The following is a 23,103-nucleotide window of genomic DNA, read 5'->3' as shown; positions in this document are numbered from 1 at the left end:
AGGGGAGTTGTCCCATCAGTCCCATCCCGCCGCCGCCACCCGATCTCGATCCTCCTCGGGATCTCCTTCTCCTCTTTTTCCTCCACCCACCAACCAGCTCTCTCCACTGCTACTCATCGATCCAGCTGCCCGCGCCCTCGATCCAAAATTCCTTCGGCCTCCAACCTGTAGTACTTGTTCTCGATCCGGATGTGATCAAGGCCGTGCCCCTCGTCCCCGCGCCCCTGATTTGCTCGATTCAAGAGGAGAGAAGCTCCTCCTGAACCCTTTTCTTCACCATCGTCGTTCGGCGTCGTCGGGAACTGAGCTGCCGTGACCGTCGCCCTTGCTTTCCCTCGCCCGGAAGCCGCTGCAGCCTCCTTGATCCGGATCCACCCCGGCGCCACCGAACCACTCCCGCCTCCAGCTTGCCGATCGCCGGACCGAGAGTCCTGCCCCAACGCCATGGCCAGGAGTCGCCGACCCAAGACCCCAGGGCTCCCCGACAGCTGCGCATCTGGCGTCCAAGCCACCGTCTACTTCCCGCGGCTCTTCGCCGGAGTCGTCAAGCCGCCGCCCTGGAGTTTCTCCACCGCCGACTCCCTCCATCTCGGATTCTGCCCGGCTCCGCTGCCTCGCCACGGTAGACCTCGCCAGCAGGTCCCGTCGACGAGCCCCTACTCCTTTCCTCCCCTCCCGCTTGCCTTTCTCTGACCCTTCCACGATGCCCTCTGCAGGTAGACATCGCCTTGGATTTACGCCAAGCTCCGCCGTCCCCGCGCTCCTGCCGTCTCGCCAGTTCCGGCAGGTCCTCGTCGCTGCGATGCGCCCTCTGCATCATGCTGCCGCTCCCCAACTTTACTTGCTTGGGTCGTCGCTGCTCTGCTTCCTGTCGAACAGCGCAGTCCGATCCGCGTCGTCGCGCGTTGACCACGGCCCCCGCAACCCCTCGTTTGATCCAGCAAGGCCCAACGGCGACCGGCCCACCCGTGCCCTTCAGCCACCCCAGTACACCACCAAGCCGGCCTCAAGGCCCAATGTGAGGCCCAGTCCGCCCCAGTTTCGGCCCGTAGTATTTTTTTCCGTTGCTGCGAATTTAGCTATTTTCCACAGGATTGCTATTTTACAGAAAAGCCCTTGTTGATCATGCATTAAATAACTTCACAGCCGTGCATGGGATCTAAATAAATTATATATGAAACTTGCTTATAATTTCATCTAGTTTAATAATATCCAACTTTCATCTATGTTTAAAATGCTTCAGATGCTGTTTGTTCAAACTTGCTTAATTAACTTGCTAAAATGATTTATTTCATAACTAAATAAACATAACTCGGATTTTAATAAACTTTATATGCAAATGGGGTAGAATTTTGCCTAGTTTAACATGGTGGCATCATCTTGCATGTTTAATAACTATAAAATACGGTTTAGGGCATAACAGTACCAAACCTTAAAATATGCGCATGAGGAGTTTCCGGACTTGTTGTTTGTTGTTCTGGCCTCATTTAAACTTGCCTAGATAGGTAGTTTTACTTTGCTTCACCCTTTGCGATGCTAAACAACATTTAATATTGTTGAGTTCATAAACGAGATCGAACTAAATAAGTCATGTGGTGTTTCGTCAATATGCAACCCGTTGCGTATTGAGCTCCACTTAATTTGTAGGGTTGTTTGTGCACTTTGCCATGCCATGCTTCATTAAACCGGACATGCATCATACTTGATTGTGCATCATGCCATGATTATGTGATGGTTGTTTACCATGTTGTGTGCTTCTTTCCGGTGTTGCTTCTTCGGGTTGGTTCCGATAACGTCGCGTTTGTGAGGACCCGTTCGTCTACGTCTGTTTGTCTTCCTCATGGACTCGTTCTTCTTCCTTGCGGGATTTCAGGCAAGATGACCATACCCTCGAAATCACTTCTATCTTTGCTTGCTAGTTGCTCGCTCTTTTGCTATTCCTATGCTGCGATACCTACTACTTGCTTACCATGCCTCCCATATTGTTAAGCCAAGCCTCTAACCCACCTTGTCCTAGCAAACCGTTGTTTGGCTATGTTACCGCTTTGCTCAGCCCCTCTTATAGCGTTGTTAGTTGCAGGTGAAGATTGAAGTTTGTTCCTTGTTGGAACATGGAGATGTTGTTCCTTGTTGGAACATGTTTACTTGTTGGGATATCACAATATCTCTTATTTAATTAATGTGTCTATATACTTGGTAAAGGGTGGAAGGCTCGGCCTTATGCCTGGTGTTTTGTTCCACTCTTTCCACCCTAGTTTCCGTCATATCGGTGTTATGTTCCCGGATTTTGCGTTCCTTACGCAGTTGGGTTATAATGGGAACCCCTTGACAGTTCGCCTTGAATAAAACTCCTCTAGCAAAGCCCAACCTTGGTTTTACCATTTTCCACCTAGCCTTTTTCTTTCCCTTGGGTCGGCCAGCCCAAGGGTCATCTTATTTTAACCCTCCCGGGCCAGTGCTTCTCTAAGTGTTGGTCCAACTCAGAGCAGCGTGCGGGGCCGTCCCTTGGCAACTTGGGTTACGTTGGCTCCTGTACGCTTAGCTTATCCGGTGTGCCCTAAGAACGAGATATGTGTAGCTCCTATCGGGATTTGTCGGCACAGCGGGTGGTCTTGATGGACTTGTTTTACCATTGTTAAGGATTTCTTGTAACCGGGATGCCAAGTCTAATTGGGTTGTCTTGGGAGAAGGAATATCCTTCGTTGACCGTGAGAGCTTGTGATGGGCTAAGTTGGGACACCCCTACAGGGATTTGAACTTTCGAAAGCCGTGCCCGCGGTTATGGGCAGATGGGAATTTGTTAATGTTTGGTTGTAGAAAACCTGAAGTTGACCTTAATTAAAATACATCAACCGCATGTGTAACCGTGATGGTCTCTTCTTGGCGGAGTCCGGGAAGTGAACATGGTGTTGGAGGAATGCTTGACGTATGTTGTTCTAGGATCACTTCTTGATCATAGTTGTTCGACCATGCTTTTGCCTTCTCTTCTCGCTCTCATTTGCGTATGTTTAGCCACCATATATGCTAGTCGCTTGCTGCAGCTCCACCTCATACCTTTTACCTTACCTATAAGCTTAAATAGTCTTGACCACGAGGGTGTGAGATTGCTGAGTCCCCGTGACTCACAGATACTTCCAAAACCAGCTTGCAGGTGCCGTTGAACCATGCGGATGACGCAACCAAGCTCAAGGAGGAGCTCGATGAAGACCTTCTCCTTTGTGTTGTTTCGTTCTAGTTGATCAGTTGTGGAGCCCAGTTGGGGTCGATTGGGGATCTGTGTAGCCTTTGGGGTAGTCTTCTTTTATTTTGTTTCCGTAGTCGGACCTTGATTGTATTTGGATGTTGTAATGCTATTCTTGTATTGTGTGAAGTGGCGATTGTAAGCCAACTATGTATCTCTTTCCCTTATGTATTACATGGGTTGTGCGAAGATTACCTTACTTGCGACATTGGTTTCAATGCGGTTATGCCTCTAAGTCGTGCTTCGACACATGGGAGATATAGCCGCATCGAGGGCATTACAGCGCCAGCGCGCGCAGCGTCCTTGTTTCCTCTTTGGTGCTAAGGGAGCAAGCGCAGGTGCGGAGTACCGAGGCATCAAGCAAAGGTTTCCATATCGGTGCAACGAGACCAAGACCAGCAGGACGGCAAGACGGAGGTCACAGTGGAGCCCAAGGGGGCGTCACCACCAGAGCCTTATGCAAGCGAAGACCAGTTTTGTCAGGATAAGCTGTACTAGCTATCCCCTTTCAAATTTTCCGTTGTTGGCTCCCTTCCCGCTCAATATTTGGGGAGAGGACCAGGGCCTCTATAAATAGGACTATCCACCACCATAGAGAGAGGCATCATCTTGGACCGGATCCTCACACACACAAGTTCACCAAGCACAAGAACACCTCAACCTCAGGAGGCTGTTCTTCCCCTTGTATTGTTCATCATCAGCCCAGAGGCAATCCACCACCACCACACTGGAGTAGGGTATTATAGCACAACGATGGCCCAAACCAGTATAAAACTTATGTCCTTTGTGTTGCGAGTTCGTCGAGTAGTTCGTAAGATCTTAGCTGAGCTAGGACGTGGATCAGTAGGGGGGAAATCTTCGCGTGAACCCCAGTATTCGAACCTTAAGGGTTTTGCCGGAACCCGTGATCCGACAAAGAGTATCCTATGGCTTATCCTAGTGGTCGCGTCCTATAGTCAGCGTGTGCTCTGATACCATCTTGTAGCTACCTGACCTCAGACGGTCAAGTCTTTGTGCTTAAGTGTCATCCCTGGATCGGTATTGCTGACACACACAGTACTCGAGGAATTATAACAGAGTTCAATCACACACTTATTACATCAAGTGTCTCAAAAAGAGTACTTATTACAATAATATGGCTGAAGGCCATCTAAATAAGATAATTGTGGAAGCATCGAAGATAAATATGTCCATCCAACTCCACAACAATACTGAATGCATGACAACGACCTAGCGCATCTTACTCTTCGTCTAAAAATTCTGCAACATAATACGTTGCAGCCATCAGTACAAAAAATATACACTTCCGTGATGATACGTGTTTGTCATAGTAGGTCGCATTTTTTGTCATGCATGTACATCCATGACGATTTTATGACAGAATCAAGATAGTCATACCTGTGCTATCGTAGAAGTGTTCCATGACATTACCAAAAATATCATCACGGAAGTGTGCACTTCCTTGACGATAAATCACGCGTCACATAAGTGCTTTCGTCAAGGGTGACCGACACGTGGCATCCATCGTAACGGAATGCCGTTAAGCTATCGGGTCGGGTTTTGGATCCGATAACCCGTTAACAGCCCCGACCAATGGGGATTTTCCACGTGTAAAATCTTCATTGGCTGGAGGAAACACGTGTCGGCTCATCATTGGGACAGAAGTCATCCACTCATTGGACAGAAGGCGCCTATGATACGTCCACACGTGGCACGGCCCAACAGAGGCCCATTCCTATGAAAAGGCCGGCCCGTTTGACTTGGTTAAAAGGTGGCAGGCTGGCCCATGGATAGCCTGTTAACGGCATGTTCGCATATAGCCCATTTACAGCTCGCTAACCCAAGGACCGTTACGCCTTATCCGAATTAGGCCCAGTAGCATCATCTGGGCCATCCAATATGATTCCAGCCTGTTTTCACTTCTGGCCCATGTATGGCCCATGACGTCTTTCGGCCCATATGGGGCCCTATGTAACTCTTGGCCTATTAATGGCCCGTGGTGAAACTGGCTCGTAATGAACAGTGTATCACTTTACACCCATTAACGACCCGTGGTGAAACTGGCCTGTAATGAATAGTCTATCACTTTATACCCATTAACGGCCCATTATTCCGTTGGTCCATTTCCAACCCATGTTATCTTTCGGCCTTCTTAGAGCCCATTTATTCTTGGGCTCATTTCCAGCATTCGTTTACTTACGGCCCGTTACTATCATTTTCTGCTTGTGGGCCAAATTCAGCCCGTGGTTACAGTCCACCCGTTTGAGGTCCGTTAATACGTTGGGCCGTTTTCATAGCGTCATCAAATACGGCCTATTAACGATGGCCCGTTATGGTCAGCCCATGAACGGACGATTCCAACTCTATCCCGTTTACGGCCATAATGCGGCCTGTTATTGGCCCATGTTTGGCCAATCAATCATACGACCCGTATAAGGCCCATTGATGATACGGCCCGTAGAAGGCCCATTGTTTCTATGGCCCGTAGAAGGCCCATTGTTTCTACGGCCCATAGAAGGCCTACTGTTTCTACGGCCCATATAAGGCCCACTGTTTCTACGGCCCGTAGGAGGCCCAGTGTCACTACAGTAAATATTAGCCCATGGTTATTGTGGCCTAGTTTTAAAAATAGGTTATTGCAGCCACTAGCAAACCGCGGAAAAAGAATTGCACTGACTACAAGCAAACAAATAAACAAGACAACAAGGAAATAAATAAGCAAGCAACTTATGCTAGGCTATCATGGCTATTACACATATTACATCCACTGGGCATCAAAGTTCGCCACCAGTGCAAATATAGGGAACAAAGCAGCATATAAACGCCGCAGCAAAACAAGTCCAGAACTGAAACCACTTCAGAAGAGTTCAAGAAACAATATCCTGGGTACCCATAATGTTGGCAAGATGCTTAGCAAGCTTATTAACTTTCTCTTGTTTGGCGCTTAAATCCTCCAGCGCTTGCTGCTGCACAAGAAAGTACGCATCTGTATTCTGAAGGGACTTCCTCAGTCCTTCGGCTTCTTGCCGCAGCATAGTTGACTGATGCCTTTCAGCTTGTAGCTGGGACTAAAGAAGCCAAAGTAATTCAGGCACCGAGTTTGAAGAGCTTGTGCCAGCGGTACTGGCCAGTAACTCGAACACTACATCAATGCAGGACTATGGGGTTTTCTCACTGTCTACAAGATTGTTTTTATCACCTTTCTTGGAGACCAACATGGTTGTCTCACTATCTTGAACCTTATCTGCATTACTTTCTCTACCATTGCATAGTGGGGGTGTTCTTCTCCAATATTCTATTTGCATACTACAAGAGAAACAAGCAGACACATCACAGGTTTAGCTTGTAGTATATGAAACTCATTTTGGTAAACCGGTTCAGTGGTAAGGTGGACAGTATAACAACATAAACAAACATATATCTATGTACTATGGTCACTGTATTGTCCATATCATTCTAGTTTATGTTCCCTAATCAAGATAGAGACACAGTTCAACTCATATATTTTTAAGACACAGCAGCATAGACAGAATATAAGTGTGAGAAACTACACAGCATTGGCAGCACTTGTAATGTGCATCACATGAGAACATAACTGTTTATACAACTTAAACTGAAATCAACATAGAGCAAGAAGTTAGAACAGCAATCCAGTTAAAGAAATAGGTTTAAGACATACCTATTGCACCTTGGAGTTTCAGTTGGATCCTTCAAATTCTAAAGTAGTTGGTATGGGTAAATACAGTGATGCAACAGCAAAGGAGTATGGACCACAGCTACGGAATCTAACCTGAGAATAGTTCCTCTTCTGCTTTAAACGTGGAGTTTGGGCACTGCTGTTGCTTTACAAACTGCTCGTGTGGGGGTACTCTGTGGTGGACATGGTGCTTCGTCAACTATAAGTGGGTTACTATCCTCTAGGGTTGCGGTTAGGTGGGTTGTAGTTGGTTCTCTGCCCAACGGTGTAAGTGTGCAATCTGGAAGAGTCTCGATTATGTGTGGTGGGGCTAGTTTGTGTGCCAGTACAACCATGGTTCTATCTGCATCGACGGGTAGCATTGTCTTTTGTGAAGAACGGGTTTTTGCTCCCTTAGATACTGCCATCACCCCCTCCAATTCAAATGGCTGATAAACAAGAAAAGAAATTGAACATACATACATTGTATGATAGACAGATGTGGTAATTCACATATATGTTGTCTAACCAAATAGGACATCATGACACAATTTCACATATATGATGCCTAACTAAACAGGATAGCATGACACAGTTTCAGATATATGATGGATAACTTTGTCGGATTTCGGGTTCCGACAGACCCTTGAGGTTCGAACACTGGGGTGCGCGCAGAGATTTCGCCTTCTACCTACCTGCACCCCTCCGCCTTGCTAAGATCTAAGCTATGGAAAGAACAACACAAGAGACACAGGGTTTATACTGGTTCGGGCCACCGTTGTGGTGTAATACCCTACTCCAGTGTGTGGTGTGGTGGATTGCCTCTTGGGCTGATGATGATGAGCAATACAAGGAAGAACAGCCTCGCGAGGGTCTGTTCATGGTTGGGGGGGTGAACTGCTAGGGGGAGTTCAGTCACCCTTCTCTCTCTCTCTCTTCTCGATTGCGATCCTGGCTAGTTTCTGGGTTGGCCGATTCTCGATCCTTCTACCCTGTGGGTGGCTAGTCCTATTTATAGGCAAAGGCCCTGGGCCTCTTCCCCAAATATTGAGCGGGAAGGGCGCCAACAATTGGCCATTTTGAAGGGGAACATCTGGTACACTTATCCTGACTAAAGTTGGTCCTCGCCTGCCAAAGACTCTTGTGGTGACGCTGGCTTGGGCTCCACAATGACTTCCTCCCTGCCGTTGGACTGGTCTTGGTCTTGTTGCACCAAAACGGGTGCCTTTGCTTGATGCTCTCGCCTGCGCTTGCTTCCTTTGCACCAAAGAGGAAAGGAGGACACTACGTGGGTTGGCGCCCGCCTGGCGCCCTTAGTCGTCATGGCTTGCGTCACGGGCACCTCGTGAGGTACCCCGCCTTGATCTCTCCGCCTCCTCGCGAACCAGCCTGACGAGGCCGTGCCTGAGGAAGCTCCATGTCATCCGCCCGCGAGCTTGGCCCCTCGTGAGGGTCTTGGGTCTGTGTTGATGAAGACGGGCCGTTCTGGGCCCCCTTTGAGCCACGCCGCAGGCCGCAGGCAGGCAAGTCTGGGGACCCCCGTTCCCAGAACGCCGACAGTAGCCCCCGAGCCCAAGGCGCGCCCGGACTTGGCCGTGCAGGGAGGCGAAAGGGCAAGGGCGAAGCGCCGCGGGCCCTAACAGCCTGCGGCCTTGGGCGCCGCATGGCGGTTGACTGGACGTGGGTGTCTCCACAACCGCGTGAGTTTATAAAGGAGTGGCATCTGCCTAGGCTTTGCTTTTTGCTTTCTCCGGTTAGTGCTCAGATCCCCTTTCTTGCGCCTCTCCTTCCTTCCTCCAAAATTTCCAGATCTACTCTGACTGCGTGACCTAGGAAGCCATGGCGCCTCGTCAGTCCCCGGCCGGAGCTTGGTACTCGTCTGCCCTGGACTCACCGAACGTGTCAGAGGCGAGCCTCGCCCGGTTGCGCCGGATGGCGGCGGCGCAGGGCATCGACGGGGCGAAGGTGTTCAAGGCCGGCTCCGCCACCCCTGAGGGCCAAGGGAGCACCTTCTATCCATTCTTTGTAAGCGCCATTGCTGCTGGCCAGGTGCCTCCCTTCTCCGAGTTCTTCTTCTTTGTCCTCCGCCATTATAAGCTACAGGCTCTGCATCTCCACCCCAACTCCGTCCTTCTCCTGGCAATCTTCGCCTATTACTGCGAGGCTCATGTAGGGCTGCAGCCCTCGATGGCCTTGTTGCGCCACTACTTCTACCTCCGGACCTCTCGCGGTCCTGCTTCCGCGTGCGCGAGCTTCATCGCGTACGGTGGCACCATTGCCATTTCAAACCCCGGGAAAAGGATTGAGGGCTTTAGGAGCAAGTGGGTCTTGGCAGATGCTGGGCGCATCTACCCTTGGTTGATCTTGCCCACGGAGCAACCCACGAGCTCCAGCGATTGGGGTCGAGCGGAGCTCACGGACCCCCGCGCGAAGCTGGTGTTGGAGAAGATGGACGCGGATCTGAGACCAGCCAACATGGCGGCGGTGAAGCTAACCGGCGCGTCGCTGCTGAGGGAATTCCTGGAGCACCAGCTGGCTCCGCTTCGGCAGTACTCACTTCCGATGTGGAGGCCCCATCCGAGCCCCGCGGCCTTGGCCGACGAAGATTTGGCCGGAGGCCGCTTGAGCTTACTAGCGACGACCCGTAAGCGCTTGATTCTTGTCTTTATTTCTTGTTCTGCTTCTGAGGCTTGACGTCCGCATCTCTTGGATAGGCTGGTGCCCGCAACAAAGAAGCCGAAGGGAGCTCCTGAGGTTCCATCCGTGGCAGCGTCTCTGCCCGCGAAGGAAGGTGACCGCGACGCGCAGGCTTCTCCTGCCCGGTCGTCCTCGCGAGGCCTGGCTGAGCCGGCTAGGGCGAGCTCATCCCCCATGGCCCAAGTGACTCCCGAGGTGCCTTTGCCTGCTGCCGCCACTACAGCCATTGGGGCGCAGCAAGCTTCGCCTCAGGATGTTGTGGTCGCGCTGCCGCCTTCTCCTCCTACTCCACCGACTACTGTTTCTCCGACTCCTCTGCCGTTCTGGATCGTGCTGCTGCTGAGCTGGACTGGCTGCGGCAGGATCTTCTTGGCGCTGACCCTCGCTTGGTGGCCGGGCGCTTGGAGCTGGCTTCAGGATGGATTGGCTCCGATGCTTTGATTCGGGCGGCGCTGGTCCAGGCCTCGACGGCTTGCAATGAGGAGAGGCAGGCCGTCCTCGAGGTGAAGGCTGCTCGTGACGCAGCCCTGGGGGAGGTGGTCAACGTCTGTGGTCGCTGCAAGGCGCTGGAGGACGAGCTGCAAGGCCTGAGGGACCAGCTCGTGAAAGAGGTCCGCCTTCGCCAAGAGCAGGAAGAAGGCGTGAAGGCTCGCGAGGCGGCCGTCGAGGGCCGGGAGGCCAAGCTCAGGAAGCGCCGCGACCGCCTAGGCGCACTGGAGCAGGAGCTAGGAGCGAGGAAGGTCGAGCTGGACGACAAGGCCCAGGTTCTTGCCGAGGACCGCGTGGCCTTTGCGGAGATGGAGGCGAAGGCTCGCTCCTCGCTGAGGTCGCTTTACGACAGCGGCCTGGAGAGCCCGCTGGCTGGCGCCGAGGACGGCCCCGCCAAGCTGCTTCCCTTCCTAGTTTGCGCTCTTGAAGATGTCGCCCTTGGCCTTGGCCCCACGGCCGAGGCCGAGGCGCGTGTCCTGTCTTCTGCAGCGCTGACGCGAGTCCTCACCCACATCTACCTTCGCGATCCCGGCGTCGACCTCGACAGCCTGCTGGAGCCAGTAAGCGGCGAGCGTGCTGCTACCGAGGCCGTGAAGGGTCGCGCGGAGGCTCTGGTGGGGAAGTTCCGGGCCTTCAGCACCAAGCCGAAGCAAGGCGCAGCCGACCCCGCTGCTCCATGAGGCGAACCCACTCCGCGCTGCTCCATCGCCGACAAGTGAATCTGTTGTGGCTCCTGTCCTGCCTTTAATTCCTGCACACGTATCATGCCTCGGGGAGGCGTTTAAACTTGCGTTTGGCATTGAGATAACAGTGTGGACTGTAATATTTTCTTTTGAATTCCTTGAAATTTACACTTTTCCTTCCTACTTGCTTATGTTCTACGCTGGCAGAGCCCGGCCCCACGCATACCTCAGCCGCCGTTAGCCCCGACCGGAAACCAGGACGGGACCAAGGAGTGAGGGGCTACGTGACAAGTTAGGCTCCTGAGCCGTGATGCTCAGGAGTCCCCCTTGGCGCATGAACAACAAGTAGGGAGGTGTGATGTGGGTGGATCTACCGTTCTACGTTTGTAGGGCCCGGCCGCGTGCATACCTCAACCGTTGTTAGCCTTTCGGAACTAAGGAGTGAGGGGCTACATGACCAGTTAGGCTCCTGAGTCGCGATGCTCAAGAGTCCCCCTTGACGCTCAAACGGCCTTCGTACCTTGGCTCCGCTCGGGGAGATACGCGCGACGAACCAGGCCCAGGGAGGCCTGGCTGGGTGGCGTGCGTCTGGGCATGACCCAGGCGCAGCCCCCGTGCCCGGCCCCCTCGCGCGGCACTCCCGAGGGGAGGCATTACGATGAGGCTAGACACTGAGCTCTGGGCTCCCTGAGGTTGATGCGGCCCGGGGGCCGCCCTCAGTTGTTTATCACCAGCGCGGAGCATAGTGCTTCCGTATGTGTACGGGCATAGCCGCTCCTCAGCACTGTCGTCAGCCAGCGCGGAGCATGGTGCTTCCACTGGTACGTGGGAGGGGGCTCCCCTCCGGGAGGAGCCCCCAGGGCGTGTACAACCCTGCCCTGACACGTGGCTGGCACGGTAGGGCCTGGCGAGGTGTATCTGGGCACCCGTGAGCCAGCGCGGGACTCACGGGGCCCTACCTCTAGGCGGGTAGCGCCTGGCACTGGGCCTTATCTTGTGATGTGTCCCTGCAAATTTGGTTAGATGCCGGCACTCTACGTCCTCGGGTCCCGGCCCTCGAGCTGGTCTCAGCCGTTGCTGGTATGCCAGGTCGCAATGCCGTGGACAAGGCCAGAGGGTGAGGGCTAGAGAGCCAGTAAGAACCCTGAGTTGCGATGCTCAGGTACCCCCCCTTTAACGTGCAACTGGTCGGCATGGAGAAGAAGAGGTGCCGTGGACAGGCATCAAATAATCAAGCATGGTGGGTCAAACGCATAGCCGGAAATAAACGCAAAAGGGATACATGCCGCTGGGTCTGGCCCGAGCGACTTGGGGGATGATGCAGCCCGTGGGGCACCCCCAACAAGGTAAGCTAACAACATGAAATAAAAGGGATACATGCCGCAGGGACGGACCCATGCGGCCTGGGAATAATGCAGCCCTGGGGGGCGCTCCCAGCTAGAAATGAAACTTGAAAGATGTCACCTGATGATGTTGAGGACGAAGGAGTGTTGGTGTAGCAGACTCGGTGGGCTGCGGAAGCCGATCCTCATGAGCCCCCAGGCCCAGGGGCCTCGGGAGGCTCCGGAGGCAATGGTGGCTCCTTGAGGACCATCTCCATCTCCGCCAGGGCTGCGGAACGCCTGGCCTCTTGAGCCTCCATGATACCCCTCATGAGGCGCTGGTATGTGGCAGCCGCGTTCGGCAAGCCTCAAGGCATGCGAACGTAGCTGTGGGGTAGACCTTCGCAGCGCCCCACTCGCGAGCGCCAGAGGCGCTCCAGAGAGGCGACTCGATTGAGCCCTGGTATGTCGATGCAGACGCGCAGCCCGCCATCCTCGCCTGGATGGGGAGCCACAGCTGGTAGGCGGCGGCTGCCTTTCATGACTCTTGACTCCTGTAGCTCCTGAATGGCCTTGCTGACGAACTCCTGAGGGTCTGGCTCTCCTTGCCTTACTCCTTCTTAAGGGAAACGTGCTTCGAAACACGCCTCCATGTGGTGCCCAAGCGCCTCCCTTGTGACCTTAGCTAGGTCGATGGCCCTCTAGGGGAGAGCCCCCGAGCCCTGCCTGAGGAGGGCGTCGGGCGCGCTTTCCTATGTGATGGAAGGAGGTTCCCCCTAGGCAGGCGCGGGCCCTAAGGGGCTTGCCTCCTGTACGATGTCTTCTTCTTCTTGGGGGCGGTCTCGGGAAGCCTCCTGCTTCCGCGATCCGGGTCTTCCGGTGATGCGGCTCGAAAGGCTCGTTCCAAGGAACACACCGCGTCCTTCTCTTCACAGGGCACCGTGATGACTTCGCCACTTCTTGGCATCTTGAGGATGTTGTAGCCATGGTGATTTACGGCCATGAACTTGGCCAGCGCTGGGTACCCAAGGATGGCGTTGTACGGCAGGCGAATATGGGCGACGTCAAAGTCGATGAGCTCGGTGCGGTAGTTGCTGTGTGCCCCAAAGGTGACAGGGAGGCGGACCTGCCCAATCGGGACCGTGGAGCCGTCGGTGACTCTGGAGAAAGGCTTGGTTGGCTGAAGCTGGTTGTAGGGCACTTGGAGATTGTTGAATGTTTCCATGGATAGGACGTTGAGCCCTGCCCCACCATCGATGAGGGTCCTGGTGACCACCACGTTGCTGATGATTGGGGAACAAAGCATCGGGAGGACTCCGGCTGTGGCCGCACACTTGAGCTGATCTGCTGAGCTGAACGTGATGGCGCACGCCGACCACCTGAGAGGGCACGTGGCTTCGAGCTTGGAGAGGACTGCATTCACTTCGTGGGCGAACTGCTTGAAGATGCGTTGAGAGGCTGGGGCTTGAGCCCCGCCCAGGATGCAGACGACCGCGCGCGGCTCCTGGAAGCCCCCAGCCCCTCGTCCTGACGGCGGTCCTCGTTTCTCCTTGGCTGCGGCGGCAGCGGAGGGAGGCCTACGTTGCCTTGCGGGCGATCCTCACGAGGCTGATCCCTCCAGTCTCCCTCGTGAGGCGGGTCTTGCCAGCGATCCTCGCGAGGTTGATCGCGCCACCCTTGGCGCGGGCAGCGGTCTTCCTAGCGTCCTGCGTTCCTTCCTCCTCCTCGACCGTAGCCCCAGTCACCGTGGTCGGGGCGACAGCCGATCCTTCCTTCTTGCACGGCTCGGAGCTCTTGACATTCGTTGGTGTTGTGGGTGTGGAGGTCGTGGTACACACAGTGCCGACTGCCCTTGGAAGGTTCGGGATGATCTCTACCCCGCTTGGTGTCTGGTTCTGCCGCGAGCACGGCAGCCCCCTTGCGCTTCACATCCTTGGCCTTGGGCTTCTTCTCTTCTGGGTCTGCGGCAGGCAGCTCGATGAGGGAGAGACGCCCTTCTTCAGGCCTGGCGCACTTGGTTGCTAAGTTGAACAACTCCAAGGAGGTGCACAGGTCTTCATGCATCGCCAGCTCCTCCTTCAACTTGACATCGCACACGCCGTCAGAGAAGGCTGAGATGATGGCCTCCTCGGTCACCTTGGGAATCTTGAGGCGTGCGTTGTTGAAGTGCTGGATGTACTTCTGCAGGGTCTCTCCGGGTTGTTGCTTGATGCGGCGCATGTCGCTCATGGTGGGTGGCCGATCGCGAGTACCTTGGAAGTTGGCGATGAAGCGGGTGCGCATCTCGTCCCAGGAGGAGATCGTGCCTGGAGCTAGGTTCAGGAGCCAGGTGCGGGCCCCGTCCTTGAGCGCCATGGGAAACCAGTTCGCCATGACCTTCTCGTCTCTGTTGGCAGCTTCGATGCCCAGCTCATAGAGCTGGAGGAACTCCGCAGGGTCGGCCGTGCCGTCGTAACAAGGAGGCAGGTCTGGCTTGAACTTCCCGGGCCACGCGACGCTGCGTAGCTCGGTGGTCAAGGCACGGCAGCCAGCTGTGGCCACGGGAGGTCTTGGGTGACGGAGAGCTTGGTCTTGCATGTCTCCACGCGCTGCAGCTAGGAGCGGCGCGGGGTCTTGACGCGCAGGAGCAGGAGCATGGTCGCGACGTGCTGGAGCAGGGAGCGCCCGGGCAGCTTCTTGCGGGCGAGGGACTTCTCGGCAGCTCTACTCTTGCCGCGCTGGCACCTGACGGAGCGGGTTCTGCCCAGGGGCCACGCGCCTTGGAGCCATGGCGCCTTCTTGAGGAGGAGGCGGCCGGGGCGCCGCCGGAGCTTCGTCGCCCGCGCGGGGCGGGGTGCGGTGCAGCGGAATGAATGGTGCAGGAGAGCCCCCTACGGCGCGGACGAGCTCGGTGACGCGGTCGAGCCATTCTTCATAGACGTCGTCGATGGGATGGTAGCGTAGGAGCTCATTTGCCGTGATGAGTGCAGCTCGAGCCTCCATAGGTGCGCGGAGCGCGCGGGACGAAGAACTAGCTGGGGCGAGCGAGGGAGTAGCGGTGCGGCCATCTTGCCGCACGGATGGATGCTGAGATGACGCTTGCTGCTCGTCCCCTGCCGGGCCGGTGGTGGCGTTGACGGCAGGTGACGGGGAACGGCGAGGGCGCCCGCCGACAAGAGCCGTCTAGGCGACACGGGAGGTGAGAGCAGCCCGGCGCTCGGCGCGGGCCTGACAAGTGTCAGACATGGACGCGATGGTCGGAGGAGAACGGGGTGGTGGAAGACGAATTCCGGCGCACCCTACCTGGCACGCCAAATGTCGGATTTCGGGTTCCGGCAGACCCTTGAGGTTCGTACACTAGGCTGCGCGCGGAGATTTCGCCTTCTACCTACCTGCACCCCTCCGCCTCGCTAAGATCTAAGCTATGGAAAGAACAGCACAAGAGACACAGGGTTTATACTGGTTCGGGCCACCGCTGTGGTGTAATACCCTACTCCAGTGTGTGGTGTGGTGGATTGCCTCTTGGGCTGATGATGATGAGTAATACAAGGAAGAACAGCCTCGCGAGGGTCTGTTCTTGGTTGGGGGGATGAACAGCTAGGGGGAGTTCAGTCACCCTTCTCTCTCTCTCTCTTCTCGATTGCGATCCTAGCTAGTTTCTGGGTTGGCCGATTCTCGATCCTTCTACCCTGTGGGTGGCTAGTCCTATTTATAGGCAAAGGCCCTGGGCCTCTTCCCCAAATATTGAGCAGGAAGGGCACCAACAATTGGCCATTTTGAAGGGGAACATCTGGTACACTTATCCTGACTAAAGTTGGTCCTCGCCTGCAAAAGACTCGTGTGGTGACGCTGGCTTGGGCTCCACAATGACTTCCTCCCTGCCGTTGGACTGGTCTTGGTCTCATTGCACCGAAACGGGTGCCTTTGCTTGATGCTCTCGCCTGCACTTGCTCCCTTTGCACCAAAGATGAAAGGAGGACACTGCGCGGGCTGGCGCCCGCCTGGCGCCCTTGGTCATCATGGCTTGCGTCACGGGCACCTCGTGAGGTACCCCGCCTTGATCTCTCCGCCTCCTCGCGAACCAGCCTGACGAGGCCGTGCCTGAGGAAGCTCCGTGTCATCCGCCCCGCGAGGCTTGGCCCCTCGCGAGGGTCTTGGGTCTGTGTTGATGAAGACGGGCCATGCTGGGCCCCCTTTGAGCCACACCGCAGGCCGCAGGCAGGCAAGTCTGGGACCCCCGTTCCCAGAACGCCGACAAACTTAATAGGATATAATGGCATAATTCAACATATGATGAGTACCTAAACAGGATGACATGACAAAACTATATGATGTTTTTCTAAAATAGGTTGGGATGAAATAATTCACATACATGTTGTCTAAGTATACATGATGGCATGATATAATTGACATAATTGATTCATATACTAAGCAGCTGGCACTCGCATGTATGATCTCTAAACTAAGCAAATAGAATTCAATATTGTGCATATGATGTCTAAACTAAGCAATGCAAGACACCATATGCATCATATGAGAAATATAAACATTGCAACTTAGAGCATACACCTCAGGTGGGATATAGGACTGGTCATCTGTCTCTGAATCCTCCTCTGAGGAGCTCCCTGTAACCATCGAGATATATGCTTCAACAGGTACCATTGCCTGCTCTGAAGACCTTGTTTTCACTCCAGATTTTTCCATAACCGGCTCAAATGGCTGATACACATGAAGAGTAGTTCAATATACACAGGTTGTCGACAAATGGAATACGTAATGAAAAAAAAGATGGCATGAGATAATTCACATATATGATGCATGGCTCCATGGCGGTGCATAATTCCCATATATGATAACTGGCTGAAAAACATGGCATTGCATAATTCACATATCTGATATAGAAAGCAAACAGGAGGCATTCACACAAAGCATGTCTAATCTAAGTAGATGGCATGGCAATGCAAGACACCATATGCATGATATGAGCAATATAACCCAGCCAAGTTAGAGCATGCACCTCAGGGGGGGGGGGAATACGACTGGTCATCTCTCTCTGAATCCTCCTATGGGGAGCTATCTGTAACCAGCAAGAAATCTACATCGACAGGTAGCACTGACTGCTCAGAAGACCTTGTTTTCACTCCAGATTTTCCCATGACCGACTCAAATGGCTGATGCACAGGAAGAGTAGATGAATGAATAAACATTGTTGACAAATGGAATACATTACGGAAAAAAATATGGCACGATACAATTCACATATACGATGACTGGCTAAACAGGATGGCATTGCATGATTCATGTATATGATGACTAGCTAAAGAAGATGTCATTTCATAATTCCCATATACTCCCTCCGTTCCTAAATATTTGTCTTTTTAGAGATTTCAAATGGACTACCACATATGGATGTATATAGACATATTTTAGAGTGTAGATTCACTCATTTTGTTCCGTATGTAGTCACTTGTTGAAATCTCTAAAAAGACAAATATTTAGGAATGGTGGGAGTATGATATAGAAACCAAACAGGTGGCATTCACACAAAGCAAATTTAAACTAAGCTGATGACATATAAGATGTATAATGTAAGCAATGCAAGGCACCATATGCATGATATGACCAACATCAGCATGCCTGGTTAGAGCAAACACCTCAGGTGGTAAACAGGCATGGTCGGCTCCTTCTGAATCTCCATCAAAACAGTTATCTTCCTCTGGAATACAATCTAGAAATGCAGGAGGGGGGCACTTCGCCCACCATGGAGCGGCGTCTGCATGACATTATATTCGCACGCAACGGTCTTCTCTTTTTCTCTACATGTTCAGTATGATTGTGTACAATATATGACATGCATAATAAAAAAATTGTTAGATTTTTGAAGGCCTAAGGGGTGCATGCAAAAATCAAGACTGATGGTAGCAAACGAGTGGATGGATCCAAAACTAATGATAGCAGGTAGATTATAGCTTCAGTTTAAAAAGATAGACAATGGATCATCTATTGTTTGTTGCCCACCCAACATGAACCACATAGAAGACCCCAGATGAACCAGATAGTAGACAGATACTATTTGTTGCTGGCTCGATATGAGACCCATGGGCAATTCAAAACTCAAGATTGAACGATAAAGTAGCAGGTAATAATAACTGATGTATAACGTAAGCAAACACGAAAGACTACGACCTCTCTTCCGGAACTGTGTAGTCCTCAGGTTCATCTGCTCAGTCGATGATGGTAATGCAGTTGGCGTGGCTGCCGGCAACAGGAAAGATGATCTAAGGCGGTGAAAGGAAGTCTGCAGGGGGGATCTTTGCTGCGGTGAACGCTTCTGTCGATGGTGCACCTGATGTGGGGTGGATGAAGGCACAGCAGGAGCAGGACATAACACACAGAGTTTTGTTTGATGCCTATCTGAAAATGAAGTAAATCTGTAAGGGCTCCTTAGAATTGGAGGATTCTATAAACGCAGGGACAGGAAAAACACAGGAATAGGATAGGAATGCATGTGCAAAACAAAGCATTTGGAAACATAGGATTTCAGTCAACCTGGGTGTTTGGCTCACATGAATTGGAAGAACAGAGGAATGGAGAAACAAAGTGATGCGACGAGTGTACAACCTCTTTGGCATAGCCTTCTGGACCTCAGGATCATTGGGTTGGACGTGGAGGATGGTGATGATGCTGGTGTGACTGTCGGAGGCGGGGAAGAAGATCCGAGGCCTCTGGAAACGGCGCCGAGGGTACTGCTCCGCTGTCATGGACGGTTCCATCGTTGGAGCAGCTCTGCTAAGGTGTACGGCGACGAGGCTGAAGCATGACAAGACAAACAATGTTAATCTGAAGTGGGACCCTAATATCATCTGCAATAGATGATGTAAAATACATCACCAAAAAGTGCTAGATGTAAGTGCTAGATGTAAAACGCATCAGCCACACCACGGCCGCTCCAACAGATGCTATAAGTATTGTTCACTCTGAACTTAACTGAAGAAAATGAACTTCATAGTCGAAACTGAATTTTACTGTCGAAACTGATTGAACTAGTAATAGAGCATTGCAATAGATGTTTAGGGCATTCGAGCACTAGTAGCAGAGAAGCAGTGATCTAAAGCAGCAGACGCTCGAGCAGGGAACGCACTAGCAGAGAGCAAGTCGTGCAGTAGCACCGCGAGCGAGTGCTAAAGCAGCAACTCCTGTAGCCGCCGGAGGTCGTGCAGCAGCAGCAGCAGCGCAAGCGAGAGCAAGAGCAGAGTAGCAACACGAACGAAAGTAGGAGCAGTGTAGCAGCGCGACCGACAGCAAGAACAGAGCCGCAGCACGAGCGAGAGCCGGAGCAGCTGCAGCTAGTGCCGTTGTGGAAGTCGCCGCCGAGGAAGCAACAACATGGGGGAGAGACACCGTGGATGATGTGGCTGCTCGGTATCGAGCACCGACAGCCCCATGAGATCGAATAAAAGATAAAATGCAGGGGTGAGTGCAGAACCTCCTTAGTGGCGCCGAGTTGGCCTCGGCTTCATCGGAGGAATTGGTGAGGGTGCTGCGGTTCCGGTGGGGCTGGTCAAGACGGCGCTGTGGGGATTGACGTGGCGCGATAGATGAGGTGAACGTCAGGGCAGCTCCTTGGAGGTGGAGGACAGGGCGGCTGAACTGGCGGGACGACGAGATCGACAACGGATCCTCATCCGGTGCGGTGGATGAGGGACGGCAAGCTGTTGCGGTGGACGACGTAGTCGGGGAAGAGTCTCCGGTTGGGCGGCGGTCGGGAGGCTGAGGAGGAGCGTGGGGTTTCGCGGGTTTTGGCGGCCTCGGTGTACGAATGGGGGGCAAAGGGGGAGGGGGAGCCAAGCTTAGGGACGCGCTTGTCCGAAATGTAGGGTAAGTTACCAGCGTACCCCCACCAGTTTTGACACCGCGACATGGAGCTTCATTTCTGGCTGAGGGGTAGAAGGGGGATTTCGTGTGTCTGGGCTACGGGAGCGATTTTGGATGAGGAGGGAGTTCCCGCGCGCGTCCAAATTTCGGGATAACAAGGCCGGCGCGGGTTGAAGAAGCGGGAGTTTCAAAGCAGGTGAGACAAAAGATACTTGAGCTTGAAAATTTCAGGATAACAAGGTGCGGGTTCCTTGTTCGGCAGAACAAACTTAACGTGTAAAAAAACAATTCATACAAGACACAAAAGAGTCATGTCCCCTTTTACTATATTGCTATAGATGCCATTGAAAAAACTACAAGAAAAATGTAAAAAGAATGGGAGAACAAGATTACCCTGCACAGTACCAAATAGATTCACACTTCCCTCAACAACAACAAAAAACAAATCAATTCCCACCAAAGAAAGAGTAATGTCCCTTTTTATATGATTACAGATGCCATGATCTCGAATTTCAATTTTTGAATCCACTTTATGTTGAATTCGAATATATCGTTAGGTGACCTTGCGATTTATAATTGATGTAGTTGTACATTTTGGTCTTCCATCATATATGAACATTTTACTCCACCATGTGAACATATATATTGTCGTCTACCATATGGACTAAATTTGAATCAATTTTCCTTATTTGAATACGATTGTTGTCAAGTTATACAATAATTTAAATATTATCTTGATAAAAAAAACATACATATAGCAGTAATCATATTTCACTATGAACTACATGTACCATACGCTCTCCAATTCAAATATGTGTATCCATTTTATGTTGAATTCAAATCATAGTACATTATTGGACTAGGTAGCGAGATGTTTGGGATAATCTAAACCCTGTTTTCATACGCATAATTTTTGGCTGAATTGGGACAAGTTTTGGTATAAGCCTCTTGCAAAACCAGAGATTCTCTCAACAAGCCTCGTGGTTCCGAGAGGGAACGTGTCACCTTTGTGTGCGAAACGATATACGCTGCCTCCCCCTGATTTTATTTACAGAGGCAACATAGAACTATATGAGTGCCCTGTTAAATTTTGGAATTATTTCGGATTCATTTGGCCTTTTATACATTAATTGAGTTTCTAGACTTTTAATGTGCATAATCTAAATATGAATTGCATGCACATGCTCCGGTGCACCAATGTGGGTTGAAAAATCACATGTGTGTCCTTGGTTGAATTTCTAGGTCCCATGGAAGAAATGAGAATGAAATTCAAACATCTGGGCGTCATGACTCGGTCGAGAAAATCGAGAAACTTTGATTTTAAATTCATGTAAATCCAAAACTCGCCAGGAAATCATGAAACTTGGCATGGTGTCATGTCATGGCACTAACATGTTGTGGTAAAAAATTGGGCCGATTTGGAAGGTCGTGGTTCTAAGAGGGAACGTGCCACCTTTGAGTGTGAAACGATATACGCTGCCCCCCTTGAGTTTCTTAACAAAGGCAACATAGAACTACATTAGTGCCCTGTTAAATTTTGGAATTATTCCGGGTTCGTTTGTCGTTTTTTATACATTAATTGACTTTCTGGTCATTTAATGTGCATAAGTCAAATTTGAACTACAAGAACATGCTCTCGTGCACCAAAGTTGGTTGAAAAATCACATTTGTGTCCTCGGGTGAATTTCTAGGTCCCATGCAAGAAATGAGAATAAAATTAAAACATCTGGGCATCGTGGCTCAGCCGAGAACATTGAGAAACTTGGTTTTAAAATTCTTGTAAATCCAAAACACGTCCGAAAATCATGAATCTTGGCATGGATGTCATTTCATGGTACTACCATGTTCTGGTAAAAAAATTGGTCGAATAGGAACATATTTTGGTATAAGCTTTTGCAAACCGAAGCTTCTCTCAAGAAGGCTCGTGGTTCTGAGAGGGAACGTTCCACCTTTGAGTGCGAAACAATATATGTTGTCCCCCTTGAGTTTATTTACAAAGGCAACATAGAACTACATGAGTGCCCTGTTAAATTTTGGAATTATTCCGGCTTCATTTGGCCTTATTTACACATTAATTGAGTTTTTGGTCATTTAATGTGCATAATTCAAATTTCAACTACAAGCACATGCTCCCGTGCACCAAAGTTAGTTGAAAAATCACATTTGTGTCCTAGGGTGAATTTCTACTCCCTCCTTCCATCTATATAGGTCCTAATGCATTTTTCGAGGCTAACTTTGACCAAACGTTAGAGCAATAATATATGACATGCAACTTACACAAAGCATACCTTCAAATTTGTATGTCAAAGGAGCTTCCAATAATATAATTTTCATAGTATACATCTCATGTGCTATTAATCTTGTCAATAGTCAAAGGATGTCTTGAAAAACACATTAGGCCCTATATAGATGGAAGGAGGGAGTAGGTCCCATGCAAAAAATGAGAATAAAATTCAAACATCTAGGCATCGTGGCTTGGTCGAGAACATTGAGAAACTTGGTTTTAAAATCATGAAACTTGGCATGGTGTCATGTCATGGTAGTACCATGCCATGGTAAAAAAATTGGCCGAATAGGAACAAATTTTGGTATAAGCTTCTTGCAAATCGGAGCTTCTCTCAAGAAGGCTCGTGGTTCTGGGAGGGAACGTGTCACCTTTGTGTGCATAATTCAAATTTGAAATACAAGCACATGTTCCAGTGCACCAAAGTTGGTTGAAAAATCACATGTGTGTCCTCGGGTAAATTTCTAGGTTCCATGCAAGAAATGGGAATGAAATTCAAAATTCTGGGCGTCGTGGCTGGGTTGGAAACATTGAGAAACTTAGTTTCTTAATTCATGTAAATCCAAAACATGCATGAAAATAATGAAACTTGGCTTGGTGCCATGACATGGCACCAACATGCTGTGGTAAATTTGCAGTCCAATTTGCGAAGGCGCACACATTAACAATCAACAAAGTCATTTTGGAACAAGTGTGGTCATGTTACAATTGGAAACACAAGTATTATTGAAACCGTGGGCGTTCTACTTACTAGTACCATTTATGTGCCGCCATGCGTCCCCATTTTTTATTAGCTAGGAGGCGCCATGTAGGGTAGCTATTTGAGTATGAGAGGCGTGTGATCAGACCCCTGCGCG

Source organism: Triticum dicoccoides, chromosome 3A (assembly GCF_002162155.2).
Source record: "Triticum dicoccoides isolate Atlit2015 ecotype Zavitan chromosome 3A, WEW_v2.0, whole genome shotgun sequence".
NCBI lineage: Eukaryota > Viridiplantae > Streptophyta > Magnoliopsida > Poales > Poaceae > Triticum > Triticum dicoccoides.
This window is presented reverse-complemented; position numbering follows the sequence as displayed.